The sequence below is a fragment of the Talpa occidentalis genome, unplaced genomic scaffold, assembly GCF_014898055.3.
Source record: "Talpa occidentalis isolate TD23 unplaced genomic scaffold, MPIMG_talOcc4v2.1 talOcc4.15, whole genome shotgun sequence".
NCBI lineage: Eukaryota > Metazoa > Chordata > Mammalia > Eulipotyphla > Talpidae > Talpa > Talpa occidentalis.
Window position 1 is genome coordinate 23,393,550 of NW_023601543.1, and position 26,427 is coordinate 23,419,976.

General features: G+C 36.7%; 1 protein-coding gene across 2 annotated transcripts in view; it reads right to left on the reverse strand.

The window, feature by feature from the left end:
• Positions 1–20,621, reverse strand: part of PLS3 (plastin 3) — a 79,807-nt gene extending 59,186 nt beyond the window's left edge. For both annotated transcript variants that reach the window (XM_037512046.2, XM_037512048.2), the window contains exon 1: positions 20,518–20,621. The gene's annotated coding sequence lies outside the window, so the exon portion shown is untranslated. The remainder of the gene's footprint in view (positions 1–20,517) is intronic.
• Positions 20,622–26,427: the final 5,806 nt, after the last annotated feature.

The following is a 26,427-nucleotide window of genomic DNA, read 5'->3' on the forward strand; positions in this document are numbered from 1 at the left end:
AGATGGTATCTCATGGTAGTTTTGATTTGCATTTCCCTGATGACAAGTGATGTTGAACATTTTTTCATATGTCTGTTGGCCATTTGCATTTCCTCTTCAGAGAAGTTTCTTTTTAGCTCTTCTGCCCATTTTTTGACTGGATTATTTTCTTTGTTGTTGCTGAGTCTCATCAGCTCTTTGCAGATTTTTGTGATCAGTCCTTTATCACTAGTGTTGGGTGCAAAAATGTTCTCCCAGTTGGTGGGGTTTCTCTTTGCTTTTGTTATTGTCTCTAAAAAAGAGAAACTTTAAAAAAAAAAAGGAAATAGTTTAAGGCAGCTCTCTTGCTCACCTGTGCCTCTGATTTTCTTTCTCCCTTTCCTAATAAACCTATCATTTTAAAAAGTAAAAAAAAAAAAAGTATGTATTTTAAGAGGCTTTCAGATAATTCTGAATATTCTTCTTTTAATACTACACCAAAACTCAAGATGTAGTAGTGTCTTAAATGCTGGGTGCAATGTATAATCTGAAACCTTATCAATTAATTTTTCACACTGTTATTTCAATATTATTCAACAATATTGAAATCTATTGGTCTACACTGCACTTTAAATGGATGCCTTTACCTGTGCTTGATTTTATAATATCATGCACAGGTCATTTGGAACAATATTCCTTGATTAACATGCAGCAATCTTGCAAACTTGTCACACTTCATTTTACAATATATAATAAACCGCTTTTACTAAAAATACCACTGATCTCATCAACAAAGTTTAAGTATTGACACTTGGGTAACTGATGCAAGTTTTCAAAATTTTGAATTTTTGCTTGAGAGGTGTAATTTTATCATTGTTAATAAATACTCTCAGTTGTTTTCCTTGCAATGACAGGTTAAAATATCTGAGAAAAATTTGGGTCTGGATAATCAGTTAATAGGCCATTTGATCATTCATGTAAAAACAGTTTCCTACTTTTAAAAATGTGGCTATTTTAGCTTTCAACTCACATTATTCCACAAAGTTCTTTTCTTCAAGAAAAACATTGTACATCCATGTGCAGCAGAAATGCTATGTCATCTCATCACCAACATTTTAAAAAGATGTATACTCAAAGTTGAGATATAACAACATTAATTCTTCATGCTTCGTCTAGGGCATTCCTAAATTAAACACATGTTGTAGATTTTTTCCAACAGTCGGGATATGATGTTGAAGATGATCACTGACAGTTTTGACGCCGCTGCCTTGCTTGTTTCCTGCTATGTTATCAGCAATTTTACCCACCATTGCTTTTGCACCACCAGTGCAAACGTCAACACAGTGAAAAAGCAAATAACATCTTATTGTTATTGCGGAAGAAATTTTGATTCTCAAGCCACACGCCTTTTTGACAGCTGGTGCTTTATTTAGTAACACTTTATGGTGGAATCACATAATTTGAGAGACAAAAAAATATAACGTCTGTTGATTTTAACAAGAAATTTAAAAGCTGAGAATACATTTTCTATATCAATAGGTTTTAATGTGAGTTCTGTGCTACTGAATTATGAAAAAGGAAATTAATTCATCAATTTCATTACGAGGGGACTACTCTATGGTTTATTTACTCCACAGCACATTTTAGCAGAATCAAGTTCATTTCCATTATACATGACTATCATGGTAGCGTAGTTTAGTAACTTAACATTTTTTTGAAAAGATTATAACAATACCTTTGCTACAAAGCAACTTTAAAAATATCCAGTTCATATGTGACAAATCAGATTTTCCTTGCCATAAGCAGTTAAGAATTTTTTTCTCTAACAAACTAGAATAGAAAGGTTTTAAAAGTGAAACTGTGTATGTAATGCAAAAATTGTTCCTTTTAAAATATTAAAAACCAAATACCCTAAATTATTTATGGGTAAAATAATATGTGGATTTTTAAAAAGCTAATCTCAAACAACAAATTAAAAAGAAGGGGAAAAAACATAAAATAAGAAGGTTAAGCTGGTGGGCTCACTGTGCTACTTTATTTTGTATGTTTAAATTTTTCCATAGAAATAGTTTGGGGTTTTTTTTTGAAATTTTTTGTGCTCAGAATAAAGTATTCAGTATTTTGGAAAGCAAAAATAAAGTTCCTGGCTTGTATTCATTCACTAACAAACACAGAAAGTGCATCTACTCAGTAAAAGACACTGTACTTGATGGCATCAGGAAATACAAAGATTTCGGAAACATGCCTTTTACACCCAAGGGACTCAAAGTGTCTTTGTCCACATATGTCATTAATTCCCTAAAATGGGTATGATGCCTCTACCAAGACAATCTTAAGGAGTACTTACGCTACAAAGCACATCCTGAGCCCATGGAATTGCAAATCTGTACAATGTCATTTTAAGAAAAAGGAAAAAAGAAAATGGCATGAAAAGAAAATATAAAAAAGAAACATAAAAAAACTAAGAAACGAGACTCTGGTTTTCCTCTTAAAAGGAAACGAGCAAGAGATGTGAACAAATATGGGCATGACCACACCATTTTCCCACAACCCATCATCTTATTTCAGTTTAGGACAGGAACCATCATGTCATCTCCTTTGAGTCAGCTCCTGTCCTACTCACATAGGCAAAAATAACCAGGCAACACATTCATTTTCCATTGCTAACACTAAATACATTAAGTATTATATAATTCTCCAAATGCCAGAACACAACATTTGCAAATGCCATACTTTTAACATTAATTTCCAGGGTTACTATGTCCTCTCACCAACACTACCCTCATACAAATAAAACCCATCCTAAAGCATAAATCCACAACTTAATCTACTACCATTCCTCAGTTACTCAAGGGGTATAATTGTAACAGTGATAAATGAAAAATAAAGCTGAGAATCAAAAAATCAAGCAGTTAATTATCAGCTTCCAGCTTGCTGTCATATATCACAAATTGTCAAATTATCTCAAACTTCAGACAATATACAAGAGTTCTCAAAACTCATGCAATAATGTACTTTAAAAGCTGAACATTAAATATTTTAAATTGTTCTAAAGTTTTAATACTTAATATATTTTAAGCTCTACGAGGGCAGTGATTTGTCTGTTTTGTTCACCCATCTACTGCAAGCATTTACAACACTGCTGAGAACACGGTAGGTATTCAATAAATATTTTTAAAATGAATACATGACAGTTACATTGCATTGTAAAGGAATAAAACTGTCATTTGCTATAGTGGCTTATTACATAACCAAGAACAAACTTTGATCACTTTTCAGACAAATCAAATTAAGAAAAATAAAACATTTGTGCCATTATACAGCTCAAATAGGATGATTCCTGAGAGTTAATTTGGCCAAACAAATGGTAGGTTAAATCTTTCCAGTGGCAACAAATTCATGATCAATATTTGGCACTTGAAATAATTTTTAAAAATTCTCTATTTTTAGAAAATAGAAGCATTTCAGAGAAAAGTAGTGGAGTGAAAAATATAGAGAACTCTGAATTTTATTGACTTTGCCCTCAAACTTGACATAGAAAAAAAAGAAAGAAAAAAATATCACTTAGCTGTCAAGGTACACCACTGTTTTAGCTTTCTAAACTTTAAAAACACCTACTTTTTGACCTCACAAGGAATACATAATCTTCAAAAGAAAGAGCCGCTTTAGCATTTCCTGCCTGCCTGCCTTGTCCAAGATTAACCTTGTCAGTTCTTAGTAAGCCATATAAAAACCCCCTTAAATGACTAATTTGGATGAGGTGGTAACATGAAGCCATAGTTTATAAGATGCTGGTTTCTACTTGTTACCAGATGTTACCATCACTTCAAAGTGTTAAATGCATCCATGAAGTGGTTCACATATATTTGCATGTGAAATATTTTCTGACTTCTGCTATTATTGTGGAGACATGATCCCAGAGAAAAACTGTTGGCTCACTGTCTAATAAAACAGCCCTAAATTTACCAATATTCCCTTCAAGAGCCACCAAGTATTCTATGTCAGTCTAATTCTCCCACGTAATTCTTGCAAACACATATGCACTTTCAAAACATAGCACCAATTAATTCCATTTCATTGGGAGTTTGTTATGAACAGCCTGCTGTGTATCTCTTTTGGCTTTTGGTATGTTTGTTTGTTTGTACTTTTCACACAGAAAGGTGCATGTAAAACATCCAAAATTTTGTGTGTGTATACTTTTGGAATTGCTTTTTTAAACAACTAAACAGTCCCCAAGCTTTACAAAGTTTAGGGTTTCTTTGCCAATTATAATTCAACATTTGCACTGTTTTCGGCTTCTACCTTTTCTTCTCTGGTTAAGTTAGTTTCTTTGGTTGTGGTGCCATTAAAGTTTTATTAGCTTAATTAAAAAAATACTTTTTTGATCTCCAGAGAGTGTTTAATTCCACAACAATGGTTGCTATTTTCTGCACATAATGGTCATTGTTAAATTTGTCCTGACACAGAATCCTGAATACAATGTAGATTTATCCTTAAGATTTGCTGCAAAAATACCAAGGTCCTGTGAAGTATTAGATGCCCTTACTTTTCAAATATATGGGAGAAGCCCAATACATTTTATTAATTTTATTTTTTTGTTGAGATGCCCCAATTAAATTTCTTTGAGGATGGAGTTGACTCCATAAACAACATTATGCTGGCTCTGATTTGTAAAGACTGGACTGACCAGTGTTGCTTGCTTAGTATTTTATTTGGCAATATATTAAAAAGTCTCTTCGTAATTGATTCTGGCCATAAATCAAACAGCTTTTGTGGCTTTTACTTGCCAAAAATCCCATTGCTAGCGAAAAGATATTAATGCAAGAATAACTTCTTCCTTTTCCCAGTTTATCCCTCACCTTGGTACATTATGTCAAGAACTGGTCTTTGGTAGGGTACACTGCCATGCGTTCACTGACTCTGGGAATCACTGCTTTAGAGAATGAACTTCTAAAAGTCTTTCATTAGATAAAATACATAGAAAAAATGCAGATAGCATACAAAGGAAGAAATTGGAATGTCTGTTTATGATGAGTACTATTATATTGTGTTCTTCTCAAAATTAGAATTCTTTTTGATTACAAAAAGTTTCTTATCACAGCTATAACATTACCTAAGAAAAATTGAGAGTTGGAGGGGAAGAAAAAAATTGCTGATATTAGTGGTAGTAAATTTTACTGTAATGATACTAAAACTATGGGGTACATGCTATAAAGTCAGGAAATTTTCATTATTGGGAAGTTATTCTGCTAATTGTACATAAGGTAGTGTAATATGGACTGTAATTTTCACATTACTGGTTTCTAAATTTATCCACTAAACACCATATTCATGTTGTAGGCCATCAGTGATAAATTTTATAACGCATTAGAAACTAATGCATAATATAAACAGGATGGGAAAGAAAGCCATGAGTTTTTTGGTGCCTCCCAGTCTGAATTATTAAGTTAAAAGAAAGTGGAAAAACTTTATCTTGAAAACACAACATAGAAATGAAATCATAATCTAATTCACTTTTTGCTTCTAAAACCGGTAAGGTAACGCTTTTTCTTCAGTTCTTCTTCAGCCTTAATCAATTTAATAGTCCCTTACTTTTACCTTTTACACCTAATAGTAAGTTTCCAAGAGTCTTTTTTAAATTAAGAGGCTTACCAAATTCTTTTTGTAATTTTAAGATTGTAGTGCATCTCATAAGACATGAACAGACATCTTACCAAAAGGGAATATATAGATGTGAAATAAGTACATGAAAAGACATTTAACAACATTAACCATTGGGAAATACAAAATGAAACCATGAGATATCATAGCCATACCTATCAGGATGGCTAAAATTAAAAAGTGACAGTAGAAATATGGATGTGGAAAAAGTGAATCAGTGGGAGCATAACATGTTACAGACACTCTGGAAAAACTTTTTAGCAGTTTCTTATAAAACTAAACATGCAACTCTTATATGACCCAGCAATTTTACTCTTTGGGCATAAATCCAAAAGAAATGAAAGCTTACCTTCACACAAAAACCGGTATATAAATGTTTATAGCAGCTTAATTTGTAATAGTCAAAACTGGAAATGGTCCAGATGCCCTTCACTTCAATGGGTGAATAGTTAAATAAACTGATGTTCCTGTACCATGGAACACTATTCAGCACTAAAAGGGAGGCATTGGTGTATGCAAGTCAGATAAACTCCAGAGTATTATATTAAGTGAAAAAATTCAATCCTAAAATGTTACATATTACATGATTCCACTTATATAATATAGACCAAACTAAAACAAACCCTAAAATCTGATTGTAGAACTGAAGCTACCAGAAGGGGTTGATGGGGGCTTAGGAGCAAATGGGGGAGGGGGAGGTCAATGAACTATGGTGGCAGATTATTGGTGCTTTGGTCATAGTTGTGGTGTGATATAATTGGAGAGGCATGAACCTATACCCCTAAAACATAAATGGTGTTATAAATCAACATTGTTTCAATATACATTAAAATATTTAATTTATAACATGTCAATGTTAATATTTTGAGTTAATTACATTAAATAAAAATATTTTAAGAGTATGGGATTTCTTTCTGATGTGATGAAAATGTTGGTTATTAAAGTCACCTTGAAGCACCAGCTCAGTGTTCTATAATTAATTATAATTCTGACACTACCAGGAGATAATATCAGATTTTATAGGTTACAGGCTCAGTCCCAAAAGACTACTCCCTCTCCCTGTATCCATACACTTTAGAAGCCAGTCACAGGCCTAAGTTGTTAGCTGTGATTTTGACTGATTATGGATCAGAGGTTCCAATGATCTCCAATTTGTACTTCAGATGCCAGTCAAAAGTCTAAATTACTAGGATACCAGTGCTGGGGAGGGTATGAAAATATACATTTGCAGCAGTTTGAACCTATAGCCTCTAAAGCAGAAATCACAATGCAAACCTACCTTGCCATACTTGCCATAAGAAACATAATTTGGAAAAAGTGAACATTAAAATAAATTACTAAATACTAGGGGAGGGAACTCTCCTATCTGTAGTTCTTACCTAAAATACATTTTTTTTAAAATCTAGCTTATTACTTGTAATTGTGAACAGCCAGTTACAAATGAGAGGTTCCCACAATCCACTCCTTGGTTTTGATTCATTTGCTAGAGCAGCTAAAGAATTAAAAAAAAACACTTTACTCAGTAGATTACTGGTTTATGAAGCCGGGTGCAAAAGATGCATAGAGCAAGGTGTGTGGTATGGGGCACAGAGCTTCCATGCTCTTTCTAGGAACATCACTTTCCCCATTCTTCCCATGTTCACCAACCTGGAAGCTGCCTATACCCAGACCTTTGGGGCCTTTATGGAAGCTTCATTACATTGGAATGATTAATTTTACATCATTGGCCATTGGAGACAGATTCAACCTCCAGCCCTTTTCCCCTTCCTGAAGGTTAAGGGAGGGGGGCGGTGGAGGACTGAAAGTTAGGACTCCCTAATCACGTGTCTAATTCCACTAGCAATAGGCTCCCTTATTTCAGTGTTTCCAAAAGTCATTTCATTGACGTAACAAAAGACACTTCCATCACTCTCAGGAAATTCCAAGGGTATTAGGAGTTCTATGCCAATAATGAGGTAGAAAATCAGATACATATATTATAGCTCACAATATCAAAATGGGTGCCGTGAAATATGAATAATATCACAATAAAACTTCTCAAATGTGAAAAAAAACATGAATATGTTACAATTTTCTCTGACTCAAAAATTAAGCAGTTCTCCCTATGAAAGTACCATCCACAGCATTTCATTCAAGCGTTGGTGATGGGTAACATATGGTATAGTAACATACACCTGAAGAGGTGGGATCCCATATTTCTGAATCACATATAGTGTTATAAGCTAATGTTACCTTAATAAAAATTTTTTTAGAAAAATAAAAACTGAAAGAGAAGCTAATTTGTTTAGTCATCTTACAGCTTCACATCATTACCCATTTGATTCAATGGGATTTCTATGTTCCTGGTTCACCGATTAGGTTTTCACACTTGAATCTTTATCAGCAAGGATCATTCATAGCCATTACTTTTTCGTGCTTCCAAATGCCTGTATAGAGCAGTGTGCCAAGACAGATTTGCAAGGTTTTTCCTACTCACTTTAAAGTCTGTGACAGTTAAGAAGTTCAGGGCAGGAAATTAAGGTGTCAGCTATGCTTGTAGTTATTTGCTACTGTCCTGGAATCAGGTAAAAGTTGACAGAATACTTTTTATAGAAAGTATGAGAGCCACATGTACAAGTGATGACAAATCAATGTTTTCAAGGGCTTCTACATACAAGGATAATTCCACAGCTGCAGAACTAACTACTGCAGAAGTACTCGCTGTGCACAACATCTACAATTTAGTAAAGCTGGAAAGAATTTTATTTTTGTAAAAACTAAACGGGGTGTGGCTCATTTTCTTGCCAAAGGGCTATTTTATTCCAAGACACTGGTGTCTGCTGACCTTCATTTATAGGCTGAGCAATGTTCTATTTAAGTAAACTTAACTCATAGTGGGCACTTTTTTTTTTAGGATGCAATAATTATTGCAAAGAAATAACAATGTTTAAATTTGATTTGTTCTTAGTTTAGAGTTGATTATATTGGGTTATAAATGAATGTCTTTGTTCATGCAAGGTTTACATTTAGAAATTATTTTATGAGAAAAAGACCATATTTAAGTTCATTTTCTACAAGTAAAAATATTTTTAGGTTTCAAGGAATCCATATTTCTTTTGTGTTTGCCTCTTATACTAGTCTGCAGGAGTATCTTGTCCATTTACTTTGTAGTCTAGCACTCAAGAGGGTTCATTAAACTTTTTTTTAGTTGAATGAAGGATGAAGCCATTCCACAAATAAAATAGTTAAGGCATTGCCATGTTTCCATCCTTGCCTAACTATTACTGCACCTGTGGTTTATACTATCTCAATATATAACTTGAGAACTCTGGCACATTTTTAAAAATTTCCATCTATTTATAAATGGCCTATAGGCTTTCTTTTATATAACACTTAACATATTTCAAGGTACTTAGCATCATATCTACCTTCCCTTCATCTGTACTCAAATCTTCTCTATTTAGGGAAATTTTCCACCTTTTGCTAGCACCTGTAAATATATTCTGGCTTGCTTTTTTTTTTTTTTAGACTTGTCAACTAATGCTGGAACATTTTGATTTTGCATAAGACCAAGTATATGGGCTGGCTTATGTTTTTAAATATGTAAATCAATCACTTTTTTGTTATCTTCACTTAATGATAATTTAGTTATTTCTAAAATTATCCCAAGACAAAATATACAGTCTAAATTATTCAACCACTTGCAAAAATGATTCAACTGTAACTTTAAACTGAACACCCACGAACTGGTCAAAATATTTGTTGGATCTGTCAATGTCCTTCATCATTTCCTGGTTTGTACCTATGAAAATGTCCACTAGAGTAAGTAATGGACATCATAAATTTAAGATTAATACGCTCTTGAGGGTTGTTTTTTTTTTTTGTCATTCTGTTTTGAATATAGGCCGCAGGGTCTTTTGGTCAGTAAGTGTAATTTTAATGGCTTTGATGGATAATGACAAATTAAAAAAATCTGTAAAAACAGATAAACATGTCCTAGATACACCCATTTCTAAAAGCTACATGACATCTTGGAAGATATTTATTTTTTATTAAATATATTTATTTAAATATATATTTTATATCGTTCATTTTTGCATAATGTTTGATTTTTCCTCTCAGGCATAATCCCCATAAAATTCTCACCACCAAGTCCATGAACCATCACTACAGTCTCTTATGCTTTTCCCTCCCTTGTTTTGACCCCTCTCTCTCCCTTTTCCCTGTGCTGCTGGCCTGAAAGTTTTGTCTCTTTTTTTTTTCTTTCCCTAGCCCTTGTTTAGTTTCTCTATTTAACTCCTATAAGTGAAATCATCTGATATTTTTCTTTTTCCTTCTGATTTATTCATTGCACATAATCCCTTCCACCTCCATCCATGTTGTTGTGACTAGCATGAGTTTATATTTTTTGATTGCTGAGTACTCTTCCACTGTGTATATCTACCACATTTTCTTGATCCAGTCATTGGTTTTGGACATTTAGCTTATTTCCATCTTAGCTATTGTGAATGGTGCTGCAACGAACATAGGAGTGCAGGGAAAAGGTATCGATTTAATTCATAACTGCCTTCCCAAGTATTTTAAATTTTCACTAATTTATTTTTTCTTTTCTCCTATTTATCAAAGGTAAGTTTTCTAACATTCACATTTCTACTATTGCAGAAACACTAAAGAACTTGTATGTTTTTTTTTTTGCTACTCCCAAATCAGGCATCCCACAACACCTATTAACTTTTATCCTGATCTAATCTATATTTGTTGTTGGCAATGAGTTTAATGGTGTCTGTAATGTATTGAAAGAATCATGTTTCCAATTTTCCTTTGAAGGTGAGTTCGTTAGACTGTTCAATGGCATGTCCTTACAAATGTATAAATTAAATGATTAACAGGTTTCTTAGCAAGAAGTTTCTTCAGCCTGAAACATTGTTAAAATCTTCTACATTCAGTTAAAATACAAGATATACAAAAAACATATAATTTAGCAACAAAGAAACAAATAACCCAATTAATAAATTGACAGCAGATCTGAGCAGACAACACACCAACAAGGAAATTCTAAAAGCTAATAGATGTATAGAAAAATATTCATCATCATTGCTTTTAATAAGGGTGATGCCAGTCAAAACCACAATGAGACATCATCTCATACCTGAGAGAATGACTCACTTTAAGAAAATCCCTAACAACAAGTACTGTAGAGGAAGAGGAGAAAATGGAACCCTACTATACTGATAGGAATATAAGTTGATGCAGTCATTTTTGGAAAAAATCTGAATTTGCCTTTAAAAAAAAAACACCTAGAAATGGAAATGTTATGTGACCCAGCAATTCCACTCTTGGGCATCTATCTGAAGAACACAAAGCCATTCATTCAAATGAGCATGTGCTCCACAATGTTTATTGCAGTATTATTTAAAATAGCAAATATATAGAAATAACGTAATTGCCCATTGATAGAAGAGTGGATTGAGAAGTTGTGGTATATCCACACAATGGAATATTACTCAACAATAATGAAAGACAAAATGTTGCCATTTACAGCAAAGTGGAAAAAGTTTAAAGGAATTACGTCTAGTAGAGCAAGTCAGATGACAAAGACAAATACTAGATTTTACATAGAAGATGATTCAACAGAGCAAAAATACTTATAAAAATTAAGGGACAATAACAACTGAAGTAAGACTTCTGAGGTTAAGAGAAAGGAGGGAGAAAGTGTCAAAGGGTATAAGGAATGATGTTGGGGAAAAAATTTGACAACCTAAAATAAAATAAAATAAAAAATTATTCCAAAATTACAGTGAAAATCAATAGAAAACAGTATTTTCCCAATGCCACCAAATAAAACAGAAAAAAGTAAACTATCTTATTTATTCTGAATGGTGATACTTAAGAGGAAAAGGTTTGCATTAGCTATTTGAAAATGAAGAAGCAAATATAGATATTTGACAAAGATCTAAGGCAACATTTATTGACCTGTGAATGGAACATTTATTGAGCACCTATTATATGCTAATTACTTTATAAATATCTTTAATTCCAAGGACAACAGTTTGGTCCACATGGTGAAATTGAGATTTCCAGGAGTTAAGGAACCTCCCCAAAATGACAGAGATATATAAACTAACAAGGCCATTGGAATCCATACTTTATCCTAAAGTCAGTTCTGACTGTGAACATAGTGAGAAGAAAAAAGATGGTGTGGGAAAGTTGTGGGGTCAGACAAATGTTTCACATTGCTTCCTGATCATCATGGAATGTCCAGACCACTATGGTCTTTGGTGAGACCAGTTAACTGGGGGGTGGAGAAAAAATATGCGAAGCAGGAAAGTAAGTTTAGAGAGGGATCTGCAGTTAAAATAGGCTGCTCAAATATAAGTCAAATGCTTATAATTTGAGGAGTCATCATATTCTGAAACTAGGTACAAATTAGGTGGCAGCATCAGAATTTTTATCAGTATTAGAATTCTGTAATTATATTATTTTAGTAAACTGAATGAAATAATAAAACTGAGTTTATTAAGTGGTGTCAAAGTAATCCGAGAGACCTATAGTCAGATTTAAAAGTCTACCAACAAACACAGTCATTATTCAACTCCAAGATTAATAGTTTTTCTAAGATACTGAAGGTTTATAGTCATAAATAAGCTCTGAATACTTGAACTGAGTGTTACAGAAACCTGAAATCTAAATCTAAATCTAAACTGGAAAGCAAACCTCTTACCCTCCCCCATAAACAATTTCAGTTAAAAAAAATAGAACTTCCAATGATTTTATACCCCAGGATTCTACTTCATCCTGCTTTGCACCTGCTAACTAGATCAGAGGAAATGAAAAATATTTCTAAGACATATACTTTACCAAAACTAGCTCCAGTTTAGAGTCACATACAGTATACTATATAAAGAATAGCTTCTGGTTTTGTTTTTTGGTTTTCTTTTTTTGAGTGTCACTGTTTGAAATCAAGTTTCTTCATGCTTAAGCCAATATTTAAATCCCAGAGATTTCTGAAGGAATTGATCTCAAAGAAATAATCAGTCCCAAAATGGATTTTGCCATTTTGTTGAAAAGACACAGTGTTGACTAAAGATTTAAATATAAGACATAGAAACAATACAAATATCCAAGAACTAAGACTGTCAAGTAAATTATGAAAAATCTATTATACAGAATATCATAATTTCAAACATGTAAAAATATTTGATTATGTGAAAACATGATCATGATGTAGTAAGTGAAAAGCACAGGATAATACCTCATATTGAAAGTTCTCACTTATCATAGTAAGTTCTTGGATCCTATTGACTTAAGCAAAATGACATATAAGGAAACAAAATTTACCTCCGGTTAATTTGTGCAAGTTAAGTTCCTGTGGCATATTTTTGGTCACAAAACATCACTAAAATTCTAAAGACTCAAACACTTCTAATGTTAAACAGTTATTTGTAGTTATTCATTTATTTTCTAACTACTTTCGGGGTCAAGGTGCCTTGAGTATATCTCAGTTTAGAGTTCAAGGTGGGAACCAACCCTAGACAGGACACCTATCACAGGGTCGCACGCACAGATGCCCACACTCACTCAGACTGGAACAATTGAGACACGCCAGTAAACGTAAAATGCACATCTTTGAGATAAGGGAGGAAAGCAGAGTACGCTTAGAAAACCCACACAGGCATGGGGAGATAATGTAAATTCAATTTTTCCCAAAGGAAGTCTCCTGCACTGCTGGTGGGAGTGCAAACTGGTCCAACCACTATGGAAAGCTGTGTGGAGATTCCTCAACCTACTAAGGATAGAGCTTCCATATGATCCAGCAATTCCACTCCTAGGTATTTACCCAAAGGACACAGAAACATCAATTCCAAAGAGCACCTGCACCCCTATGTTTATAGCAGCACTATTTACAATAGCTAAGCTTTGGAAACAACCCAAATGCCCAAAAGTAGATGACTGGATCAAGAAGATATGGTACATATACACCATGGAATATTACTCAGCATTCAAAAAAGATAAACACATACAATTTGCAGCAACATGGATGGAGCTGGAAGGGATCATGCTCAATGAAATAAGCCAGAACGAAAAAGAAAAATACCGGATGGTCTCACTCATAGCAGGAAACTAGAAAACCTAAATAAGGGACCAGGAAAAAGAATAACTGTAAGAAAGAAAAAGTCAAAATCAACAAACAACTATGAACCAGAGACATACTATGCGGGGGGTGGGGTGGGGAAAGGAGGGATTGGGATCAAAATAAGGGGGTTGCAATTTTGTATGGGGAATATAAAAATAAAATTAAAAAAATAAATTCAATTTTTCCCTCATCAACGTTATAACAAATGACACTGAACAAAATGTTTTTTCAAGGTCCTGCTGTATGATCCCAATTAAAAAAAATCTCTCTCCATATGAAAGACAAAACATATGAATAAATGGTACAGATAAGAGTAATTTCTTCTTCATAACACGTTTTAGGCTTTGCTTTTTATAATGACTTTTTTTTTAATACAAAGTGATTGAAACACCTGAAGTACGCAGTGCTTGACATTTCCCCATGGGCTTAACTGAAGCATACATATTGACTATTTTAGCAATAGTATATAACCATCTCCTATCATTTTTACCTCTGAAGAGACCTCCAATTTATATTGATAATACCTCCTAACATGAAATACAAGCCCCAAATATCAAAAAGAAATGGCAAAATGGGAATATACAAACAAATTTAGAAATAAAGAAATAAGCTTTAAAATTATATTCATCTATAATGTATCATTCATTTTTTCAGTGTCAATAGTGAATGCCAATCTGAATACAATACTGTATTTATTGCATATAATGTAAAATGCAATAATGTGAATATTCAATACTATTATCCTGCCTTCACTAAGGCAATACTAATATCCAGTCTTCACTTTTCTAGAAAGTTAAAACTTTTTATTCTTTATGTGTATAGAAATATTATGTGCCTATTCTGTATTTTGTATATAATGCAATTTATAGAACAACTCAAGAGAATCAGAATTGTGTTTTCAATGAATGGGATACAAGTTTATAAAAATATTTTGCTATTGACTCTTTTACACAAGATGGTAAAAATAAGAGATTAGACTTTACAAAAGAAGAAAACTTCTACTAGCAGAGAGAACCTATTCTTATACCAGGTAATTTCAAAAGTCCTGTTACTCAGATCTTTCTGCTTGTTTCATTTTAATTAAGTGCCTTTACTTTACAAATGATATTTTAACAAATCTTATCAAACATAATTTACTCAATGAAATAAATGCATAACTCAAACAATGACAGAGATTAAGAACCATCATATAATTGGCAAGATAATAATAAGCATTGAAAATTATTCCAAAGTAATGGTTTTGAGGGTGGGGGTTGAAAATAACCCATCAGAAGCTGTCCAGTCCAACATGTTTATTTTTCAAATAAAGATCTACATTAATTTTGTACCCTTTCTATGTTAATGATTGCATGCCACTTAAATATACAATATATAAAATATATACACTATATATTTTTCCATACATGTGGGTTGTCCTCCATTAGAGAACAATTAATTTTAAGTAGAAACACTTGACTTTTCATGAGCACTATAGTAGAAAATCTCCTATTACAGGCAATCACAAAGCTAAGAGAGATGTATGAAGAGTCAACAAATTTGGCAACAATTACAAGGAACACCAAAATATCACTCAGCAGTTACTTAAAGGTAAAACACACACACATACACAGCTTTAACAGGTTATTTAGCATAATATTTTGAGGGAGGATACAAACTTACATATAAGTTTGTATTCTCTTGTTATCAACAATTTCTTATTTTTCATTATATTATGTCTGCTTTCATTTCTTCTTTGCTTGTAAAACTGGATGGCTGGAGAACATTTACAGACAAATAATAATTTGGTAAGACTTAAGTGACTAAGTGCTACTATTTCTGTAAACTCTTGTTAAACTTTTATTGCTTCTGTGATCTACTACTACGATACTTTGAATTTATATAGCACCTGTCTGCTGAAGAGTTGAGGTTTACTTAGCTCTGTAGCTCAATTATCCTTTCAGCATGCCTGTGAAATACATAGATTGGAAACAGATGGTTTACAAATAAAGTAAATTCAGATATGAACAACAGAGAACGTCCATGATCTTAAGATCTTAACCAATTCATATCTGAATTTATCTGTCCAAACTATAGAGGACTTAAAAGACCCGGAGTCCATGTTCGATGCCTTTCCCAAGAAACAATACTACCTCTTTACCATCAAACAAATGTCTAATCTGTTTAGAAAAATTAAACTTACTCATATGAGTTCAAATAGCAAATATATTAAAAAAAAAAACCCTCAAAACATAAAATCAGTGCCAAAACATGCTCAAAATCCCCGTTAAGGAATGATAACTGGTATCTCTATATTTTAAAGCACTGACATTAAGTCATGGGCTAAGCCACTGGTGATCATTTTCCTGAACAGTAACAATTTTCCAGGAAGGTATTTAGCAGGTGCATTAAATGTTTAATAATACAGGTATATTACAATTTGAAAAATCAAGTGATAAAAATATAATTGAAATAAGCCATACCACAGCTACTTGACTAAAACACAGAACAAACCAAAAACCTTGAGCTGGGTCCTCATTTTAGAAGTGAGAAAATGCACGATATGTGGCACATTTATGTCCTCAATGCTAGTTATCAATATAATAATTTAAGTGACTTTCTTGAGGCCAAACCATGAGTCAGTGGCAGAGCCATGTCTAGAATGTAGTTCTTCTGAAGCCAAATTCAACATACTTCCCCCTTAGTATTTCAATTTAATTTTCATTTAAATAGCAATGTTTGTTTTTTTTTACCCTTAAACCAGTTTATACTCACATTTATCTTTCAAGCGCTAAGGATAAGGCATATTGGACATTGTTCAACATTGAATTTTTAAAAACCACCTCACCTTCATAAACACAATAAATTGGCCCAAGTATTAAAGACCTTCTCCTGAGATTGATAATTTCATGATTAGACAGTTTTTTTTTTTTTTATATTTCAAAGCTGAAATTTTAACCAAAGCTCTCTCATAACTAAAATAGCTAGTAGTGACCACTGGTGCCTAAAAGAGCTTCCAGCAGTGTAATATACCCAAAAAGCTTTTGAAACTCCCAACACATTGAAGACACATTATATGGTATATCATTCTCTCAAATAATTATATGCACAGACTTAAAAGATGATCTAGCTCAGTTTCTGCTAAACTGAATTTCATTATTTTCATAGATCAAAATTTTCCACCTCTGAATTACTTTTTACCCAAAGAAAAATTGTCATACCAGCAAGAACAAAATGATTCTAAAAACAGATACCCAAGTTGTCATATATTGATCTATGTTCATTTTCAATGTTATACCAGATACTTTTGAAATCTGTGCTAAATAGCTAAAACAGTTTGGCATATATATTCCACCTAGATTATGCTACATCAAAAATAATAACAAGTTAATGATTTTATCATATGTGCTAAGAATATTATGTCAGTAAGTTTACTGGAAAGGCAAGTAGAGATAATGCCCAAAACAGAACATAGAATAACAGCAAATATATTCTTTTTTGCCTTTTCCTTCTCAGTTTCACCTAAAAGAATCACTTTGGTACACAAACACCATGGCTGAGCCGCCCCTTATTTCACACTGCTTGCCTAGGAACAAGATTTCACTTGGTTTGTGATTGTGCCCTGGAAATTGACATTCTGCCAGTATAAATAGTCATGACCAAGTCAAATGTGCGTGTAACCATTTGTAGAAGAGACTTCATCCCAACCAAATTATGCATTAATACTTTTACCCAAATGCCATATACCTAGACATTTTTAGCAACGGACTAGATTTCCCATTCCCAGGTGAGGACATTCTGACAATTTGCCATATGTAAGAGTAGAAATTAAGAATTAGGCTCACAACCCCCTATTTCTAAGAAAAAATTGGGTTCATTAGATCATACCACTAAAAAAATTAAGTTAGTGATTTTAAATAAGTGGACATCCCAAGACTATGAAATGATGTGGACTGAGAGCCGAGGGATGATCCTGTTTTGACATGACTTAACACATCTTTAAAAGAGCTTATCTTTAACTGAGTTGGATAGCTGTGCTCTCCTTTTTCAGAGGTTACATATTAGTTCAATCTAAAATTATATTGTCATCTCCTTTCCACTAGGGGGGGTTAATCTACAAGTGTAGTTAATTAACTGCAGTAATTCAGGTGCAGTTTAAATATACTTGCAGCTAATCTGTGCCAGAAAGGTAGCCTTGTTGTCAGAACTATGTGCTTAAAGCAATTTTAGTTTCTAGGCTCAGAAACTGAGGCATCGCTCATAAAATGAAGTGCTCATGTCATTTGAGGCTCAGAAACCGAGGCATAGCTCGAAAATGAAGTGCTCATGTCATTTGGAGTTTGCTGCAGTAGACAAAGAGTTTTTGGCTAAGCACATAAAGCCAAAATCTCTGAAATGTTCCCAATTTCATTTCAAGTTGCCCTAATTTTCAAGGCTGACTATGTATGAACTAGATTCATTTTTGTAAATAAGTAAAATTTTAAAATTTCTGACCTCAGAAATGCTTCTGCCCATTTCTATATACTTTGCCTTATAATCTGAACAGCCAACCAGCCACGTTTTCCAGACAATAACCTGAACATGGGCCACAAGGGTGGACAGTGGTCAGCTTGGGAGTTCATGCCATGTCCTCTCTTTTTTCTAACCAAACTATTGACACAAATCCAACCAGCTTGATTTATCACATTTCATGTTCACTTTTTGGTGCCTCATTTATGATCTAATTAATTCCAAATATGAAATAACCCATGGTTAATTTCAGTCAAGAGATGATCCACCATCTTTAAGCCGATGCCTAATATAGAGAAGAGTTCAATTAGAAGATAGGCCAGATCCAGGAAAATAGACAGTCTCGTTTTTTTTTTAAATGCTATCTTATGCGCTATGGTTTCAAATCTATCCTTTAAGGGTGAAATGGGGCATGAATAAAGGACGATTTTCCTAAAAAAGTAATTACTAAGATGTTTTTAAAATTGAGAGAAGCCAAACTACATTGAAGGGCCAAAGGAAAGATGTTAAGTCCCAGCACAAACATCTCAAGTCCTTATTTGAAAAACAGCTTCTGTTTTTTGTTTTTGGATAAAATTCTAGCACCAAATTACTTTTCTGTTCCCCTCACCCAAATCCAGAATTTCCTTCACTGGAGGTTGGTTCACACCCCCAGCCCCTTTTATAGTTGTGGTAGTTTGGGGAATTTGGGTAACAGCCATTACATTCCAGTTTTAAAGTCAAAAGAAGTCATGTGATCATTACCCTAGGGGCAGCAGAGACTTGGCGCACATGACGCCAACCGGCTTGTGTGGGTCTGCGGCCACTTCGTTGGATACACTGCAAACTGCACCTCCAGCTTCCACTCCCAAATACGTGGTGACATCTAGTAAAGTGGAGTCAGTGCGTCCCTCCCAGTTGTTTTGAATTTCGCTAGGGTTTTCTCTGTACCATGCGGCCAGCCAGACTCCCTTCTCCATTTTAACCCACCCCCAATCTTCCAAAGTCGTCGGGCACCCCCAGCATCCGGTTTCATCCTAAAAGGCGAGGTTCTCTAACCCAGTTAGTGCTAAGCTCAACCTTCTGCACCATTAGCGATGTCGCGCAGATGAGGTGAAGAGCAAGAAGCATCGCTTATGGGAAGTGTCAGATGGCATTAAGTCCAGTCCACCTCCCCGGCTGGGATCACCCCCTGCCCAGGAACTGGGCTGTGGGAGCGACCCGCACCCTAGCAGCAGCGTCCGCGGCGTCCGCAGCAACTTTGGGACTGGCGAGGAGCCAGGACCGGGGTGGTCGGCGTCCCCCAGATTCTCATTAGAGCGCTCAAGTACTGCGGCTGGAGAAAAGTAAACACCCGCAAGAGCAGCTGTGTGTGTGTTGGGGGGGGGGAGGTAAGGAGGTGGGGGCTATTACACACTTCCCCACAACCCCCGGGGCTCTGCCTCCCAGGGAGCCCCGCGAAGTCCCAGGCAGCCGCTGCCCCGGCCGCGCACCGGGGGCGGCAGAGCCAGTGGAGTTGGGAAGCGCGCAGACGGGCGGCGCGGGGCGGCGGGGAGAAGAGCGGAAAGGTACTGCCCTCATGGCCCGGAGATGTTCTGCCACAGAAAGGGGAAAAGTGCTTACTCATAGGGAGACGCGGTGCGATTGCGACGCTCTCGCTAAAGGCAAGGGAGGCCGGCGCTCGGCGGGCAACAGGAGCCTCGCTTCCTCCCAGGCTACCGCGGCCCCCGAGCCCCGAGCCCCGAGCGCCGGGTCGGCGGGGCCCGCGAGGTCACCCAGGGCGGCGGGCGGGTGCTGGAGGCATCGCAGGCTGCGGGCTCCGGGATTTCCTGAGTCCGGAGCCGGAGGAGGAAGGGGGGGGGCGGTGTTCGCTGTGTGTGTGTTGGGGGGGGGTGTGGAGGTGGCAGTAGCTGGAGAAGAACGACAGAGGGAGGTTCGGCGCTTGATTTCCACTTCTGGGCCGCCTCCACCGAAGGATAGAAGGGCAAGGGTTGGAGTCAAGGACTCCAGTCCAAGGTCGGCAACAACTTAAGAGCAACTAGTGAGAAAGCACCATCTTTATAGTTAAGAGCAGAAAACGTGTTTGCGGCCGGCGGTGGAGGAGGCACCGCCACTCCCCCCCCCACCCCATCTTAGAGGCTAAAAATCGCCTGGAAGCCTAAAGCCTGGCACTGAAATTTCTCCAGCCTGTCTCGGTGTCCTCCCACCTCCCCTGCTGCACGTTCCGCCTGAGACCCGGGAGATGCGCTCCGCTGGACCCTCTCCTGCCCACGCCCCGGGAACCGGCTCCCCTGTGCCCTGCAGTGCCTAGAAGCGCTTACCTGAAGTCGCAGAGGACCCGATCGGCCGACAGCCTCCGACCGAAGCACTCAGACAACTTCTGCCTCGCGGAATCTTTGCGGCTGTGGTTCTAAAGCCAGCGCTCCCTCCCCTCCAGCCAGCCCCCTCCGCCCCTCGGCCGCCACCATTGGTTCGGGTGCTGCAAGCAATCGGCCTGGGAACCAGGCATGGGATTGGGCCATGAGCCTGTCACTTCAACTGGGTGTGGAGCTGGGAGAATGGACACCGGCTTGGGCGTCTGGGAGGGATGGAGACTGTAACGCCCCGGCGGGTAGCGGCGACTGGTCCCCTTCTCCTGGTTCTTCCTCTCCCTGGCATCTGGCTGGGGGCACACGTTCAAAAACTCTTGTGGGAATAAATGAAAAGACAGGGATGTCGGAAACGAGAACTGAACGTCACCAAGCTTCTGTTCAAGTCTGTGGAGTTACACTTTCTCCCCGATTTGTGAAAATAATCTCTGCATGGGAAGGGACATTACTAGTAATTTCATCTGCTCCACATCAGCCCAGGTTAGGGAAAACCTCAGTAGTCTTTCCTTTCCTTAGGACTTTTACGGAGCTCTCCTGTCTTTGGGTCAGTGACAAATAAATTGTTGACCAAAATGACCTTCCTGCTATGTTTGTCCAAGCGGAAGGGGTGTGAGCTGGAAATAGGAAGGGATGATGGAAGTGCCGTGGCTTCACTCGGTTAACTGGAAATGGTTGTCAATTCTCACCTGTCACCTTTCACCAGAGAAAACCTGGAGCTATGTCCCTGCTTTTTGGAATACCTTTTCTTCCTGGCCCACGACATTGCCTCCATGTCACAGCTGACCTCTTTCATTAATACACAGAGAGATTTCCCCTCCTTATCTGCATTCCAATCCTTTGCCTCGCTGTGGGTCCAAAATCAGATCCTGGGGCCAGTTTAAGGGATTCTCCAGGGTCACGTCAAGAGATTGGTTTGTGGGATAGCTGTAGAAGGGACAGTTTAAGGCCATTCCTGTCCCGGTTCTAACCATTTGGTTCAGGAAATGCTTGCTTGGAAATTTTTTGAGACTTTGAAATTGGTTCACTCACATCCCATTTTACATGCATTAGGAAAGACGCTAAATTAAGGGTGACCTGAAGAATTGAAATTTCTTGTAAAGGACCCTCCAATTCATTTACTATTATGAATTTCCTTAGAGACGTTTACCTGAAGTTAAGTGCCCCGGCTTCTTAAATGGGAAGGAGTGGGGAGTTCACATACTGCCTGAAGGCTAGACTAGCAGAGAAGGACTTGGCACTGGGAAAAAGCCTTGTTAAATATTAATTAATGATTAACCAACTGAAAGAACTTATGAAAGGCACAGGAAGGTGAAAAAGAAATGACAGGGCAATCATGCTTTCAGAAACATGAAGTATGAGAGATTTGTACTGGGTCAGGTTTGGGTCAGCACATAAACACTCATTTCAACATGTTGGTTTTGGGCGGACCATGCAGTGCATTGCCCCACACCTTTACACTAGACTGCAGAATGAGATTCCTGGGCTTTCACTAATTAGCCCAAGGTTTGGTGTGACTTTGTGAAAATTAATATAATGAAACACTATTTAAATGAGGCTAGAAGAGTTTCCACACATGTGCAGTTAGCAAACTACAAGACCCAACATGCAATGCATCTCCAAAGGGAAGTGATGTTGCTTGCCCAACACAGCAGAAGGAAGGAGATACCTCATTGCCCTGGGACAGTCCCCTGTAAAAACTATGTAAGTGGGTGCCAGCTTTTGTACGGGGAAGTACACTTGTGTATCTATTGACATAAGAGTGCATTTTGCAAATTGCATTTTTGTTGTTGTTTCTGAATAAACCCATTTTGTTAGTGAAATACCTGATTGTTTGTTTGAAGTCACAGTTTATGGAATTCTTTACACAAAACTTCTAGTTGCAAATATAGTGCTTCGGTTTTCTACTTTTGTGGTGTAGTTGCCATGCAAGCACTTCCACCAGCTTTGTAAGCTTAAGTTACAGACTCAGCAACAGGGTTAAGAAACTCTGTAAGCTAAATTGTTAAGTATGGATATATTTGTCTCAACTACTTAACTTAGATTTCACTTAGTTTATTTCTTTTAAAAAAAAGATTTATTTATTTTATACAAGAACTGGGGCACAGGTCAGAAGTGTGGGAGGGTGAGAGAATTCACCAGAGCCAGAGCGGGGAGCAGAAAGGCAGAAGGACCAAAGACACTGCTGAGGGGAGCAGCAGGCTAGGCAGGAGAGGTCTGCTGCACCATGTGGGGTTCGCCTTGGCCGGCAGGGAATCGAACCAGCTCTGCAGAGGCTGCGGACAGTTTCGCAGTGCGTTGCTCAACCTCTGCACCACTGGGGAGGCCCAGTTTATTTCTTAAGTTCTAAAATTTAGAAGTCAAACTATTAATAATCCTATGCATATGCTATTTATGTTTTCCTGCTTCTTATTCCAAAAAGCTTTACTTTCACATCAAATCTTTCTTCACCACTAACTCTGAGAATGTAAAAATTCAGCAATAGCTTGTTTTTTTATTTTTTATCGTGACATGTCACTTTAATGGAAGTGCTTTGGTCCATAATTTCAAAACTGCAGGGTGCCCAGGTGGTGGCACTACTTCTCTTTGTTTTTTTTTTTTTTTTTTTTTTAATTTTTTTTTTATTTTATTCTTTTTTTTAAATAGAGGCATGCTTCATTTATTTATTTGTTTGTTTATTAGTTTTTGTTTATACATGCACTGGGTACAGTCAGAATTGCGGGAGGGTGAGAGAATTCACCAGAGCCAGAGCGGGGAGCAGAGCAGGCAGAAGGACCGAAGTACACTGCTGAGGGGAGCAGCGGGCGGCAGGAGAGGTCTGCGCGCCATGTGGGACCCTCCTCTGGTGGCCAGGGAGCAGCCGGGGATCGAACCGGCACCGCAGAGGCTGCGGGCAGCTTCGCAACCCAGCGCTCAACCGCTGCGCCACCAGGGAGGCCCGGCACTACTTCTCTTTGGCTCAGTAGTTTCCAACAGATAAAATGTGCACTAAACATGTGCACTAAACACTAAACAAACTCCAAGGTATAATCCTGGCAGAACTCCATTTTAATGAATATATTAAGATAGGCATTTTGATATATCTAAACCACCTTTGTGTTGCCCCAAATCTAGAAGACCTTTTAAAAGGTTAGCATTTTCCCCCAAATAAGGATCCTTGGGCTCAAAGCTCCATTAAAAGTGCTCTATTAAAAGTGCACACCATCCATTTAACTCCTTTAGGTTTATTCACCAAGTAACCCAGAATCGGTAGTTTTCCTGTCAGTGTGAAAAAGACTTGCACTGGTGATATTTAGGGTCCTTTCCAACAGCTTATAGGTAAGTTGTAGGTTCTTACTATTGTAACAGAACTTTACATAGAGCCTGGCACAAATGAAGGAGTTTAGTAAATGTTTGTTGAACTAATGGTTATTTTCTGGTTCTATTCTTATAAAAATAAAAACAAATATATATACATATATATACACACATACACACACATCACAGATCCTGTGAATCAATACCTTAAAGGTTTTTGCCCATTCCTGCCACCTCCAGTTTTCAATCTCATACATCTTTGTATGAAGTAATTTAAAATCAATATCACAAACTTTCGGAAACTACTTCCTATGCTCCTTCTATGTCATGGAAGGCTCCAGCCTCCCACTTAGGGTTTATCTCTGTCTAGGCTACTTTGTTTCTTTCTATAAGCAGCACATCCTCCCTTTCTCCTGTAGTTCCACTCAACATTCTCCTCAGTCCAATTTTACAATTTGTTATGTACACATAGTCTGAGTTTTTTCCTGATATTTCCTGTTTCACTTTGATCCACTTTTTAAAACCTCCCTGTTTTTATCTATAAAATGTGGTTTCTAGAACCATTATGTAATAGAAGAAATAAAGAATCTTGATCAATTCAATAGTAAATAATTTATTTTAATTCACCTAATTTTCATTGAGTTTTAAATGTATAATTGTTTACCAATTTATTTCAACCAATTCCTTCTTTTTTTTATTTTATTTTAGTTATTTATTTTTTTTTTAATAAATTTTATTGTTATATCCCCATACAATTGCTGCCCCCCATTCTGACCCCAATCCCTCCCCTCCCGCCCCCGCCCCCCTAAAATTGTCTCTGGTTCATAGTTTTTTGTTGATTTTGATTTTCACTTTCTTATAGTTATTCATTTTCCTGATCCCTTATTTAAGTTTTCTAGATTCCTGCTATGAGTGAGACCATCCGGTATTTTTCTTTTTCTTTTTGGCTTATTTCGCTGAGCATGATCCCTTCCAGCGCCATCCATGTTGCTGCAAATTGCATGTGTTTATCTTTTTTGAATGCTGAGTAATATTCCATGGTATATATGTACCACATCTTCTTGATCCAGTCATCTATTTTTGGGCATTTGGTCAACCAATTCCTTCTTAACTAATCAGTGCATTTCCAAGTACCAATCTATTGTTGTCATCATACGGTTTATATGATAATTCTATTCCATGTCATGTTATTTTAGGTTCTTGGATTGATCTTTGATTTCCTCTTTTTATTCAATTTGTTATATCTTGTTAAAAACACAGATTATGGGGTCTCCCTAATGGCACAAGGGTTAAAGTCTCAGTACTATCAAGCTAGGGCCAGCTGCTGCAGCATGAGTTAGATCCCTGGCCAGGGAGCTAACCCACATGGAGCAGCAGACCTCTCCTGTCTTGCCTGGTGCTCCCCTCAGTCATATATTTCAGTAGATCCACCTGTTCTGCTCCCCACTCAGTCTCTGGTGAATTCTTTCACACACACCCTCCCGCACCTCTGGCCTACATCCCAGCTCTTGTATGCATAAATAAATAAATAAATAAATCTTTTATTTTAAGAACAGAAGCAGCAATCAACAGTAAATAAACAAATGGACATGATGGAGTGCCAATAAAACTTTACTTGCAAGAATAAGCAACAGAAAATTGAACCTCGGGGTTATAGTTTGATGACCCCACCTAGATTCCAGTGTTTGCTCCAATATGAACTTAGCATCTGGATGGAGCTGTGTTTTTAAAAGTGTTATTTAAGTAAAAGTTGGTTGATTATTGAAGATATGAAATAGAATAAGACAGAAAGAGCACCGTTTCCTTATTACAATCTTCGAAATCTTTTATACCAAGCAACTGATGGGTGGCTATATTCTATTTGCATTCTTTTTCATCTTTCAAAATAGAATGGAATCACAATAGCAAATTTCTGCGAAGGGAGGAAAATGATAACTCCAACTACCCCTCCGTTGAGCTCCTTTTTATGTGGTAGGACTTGTACTAAGAATGTCATGTGTATTATCTCATTTAATGCTAACAACTATTCCATCAAACGGAAGCATTATTATCCCAATTTTAAGATGAGAGAACTAAGGTTTACAGAATAATTAACATTTGCCAATATCATTTAGCTTGTAATGCAAGAGCTGCTGGGTGGGGAGGAGAGTATTCTATCTCATGTCTGACTCTACAGCCTGTGATTACAAACACATGATCTCACAGGAAATGTTCAGTATACTTTATCCCAAGAAGTAAAGCACAGAAACAATGCTGATGATTTCATCTTTCTTCTCACTTCCATGAAAAATTAGCCAACTAGAGGTAAATCTAGTAGCAGGTATGTTTATTATGCTTGTGTCTAATCTAATGCTAGCTTTGCATAGCAGCATGTATTTATTTTCATAATTCTGCACATGGTGTTTTCTTTTCACTAAATGGCACTGTCAACTTTGAAGAGTAAGTCAATGTGTCCATGTAATTGCAGTTTAAGCCATCAACATCAGTAAGACTATAGTTCTTCCTTTCTTTTTAGTAATATTTGTAGGTAATGCCCACGATTAAGAAAAAAGATGTTTTAGTACTATG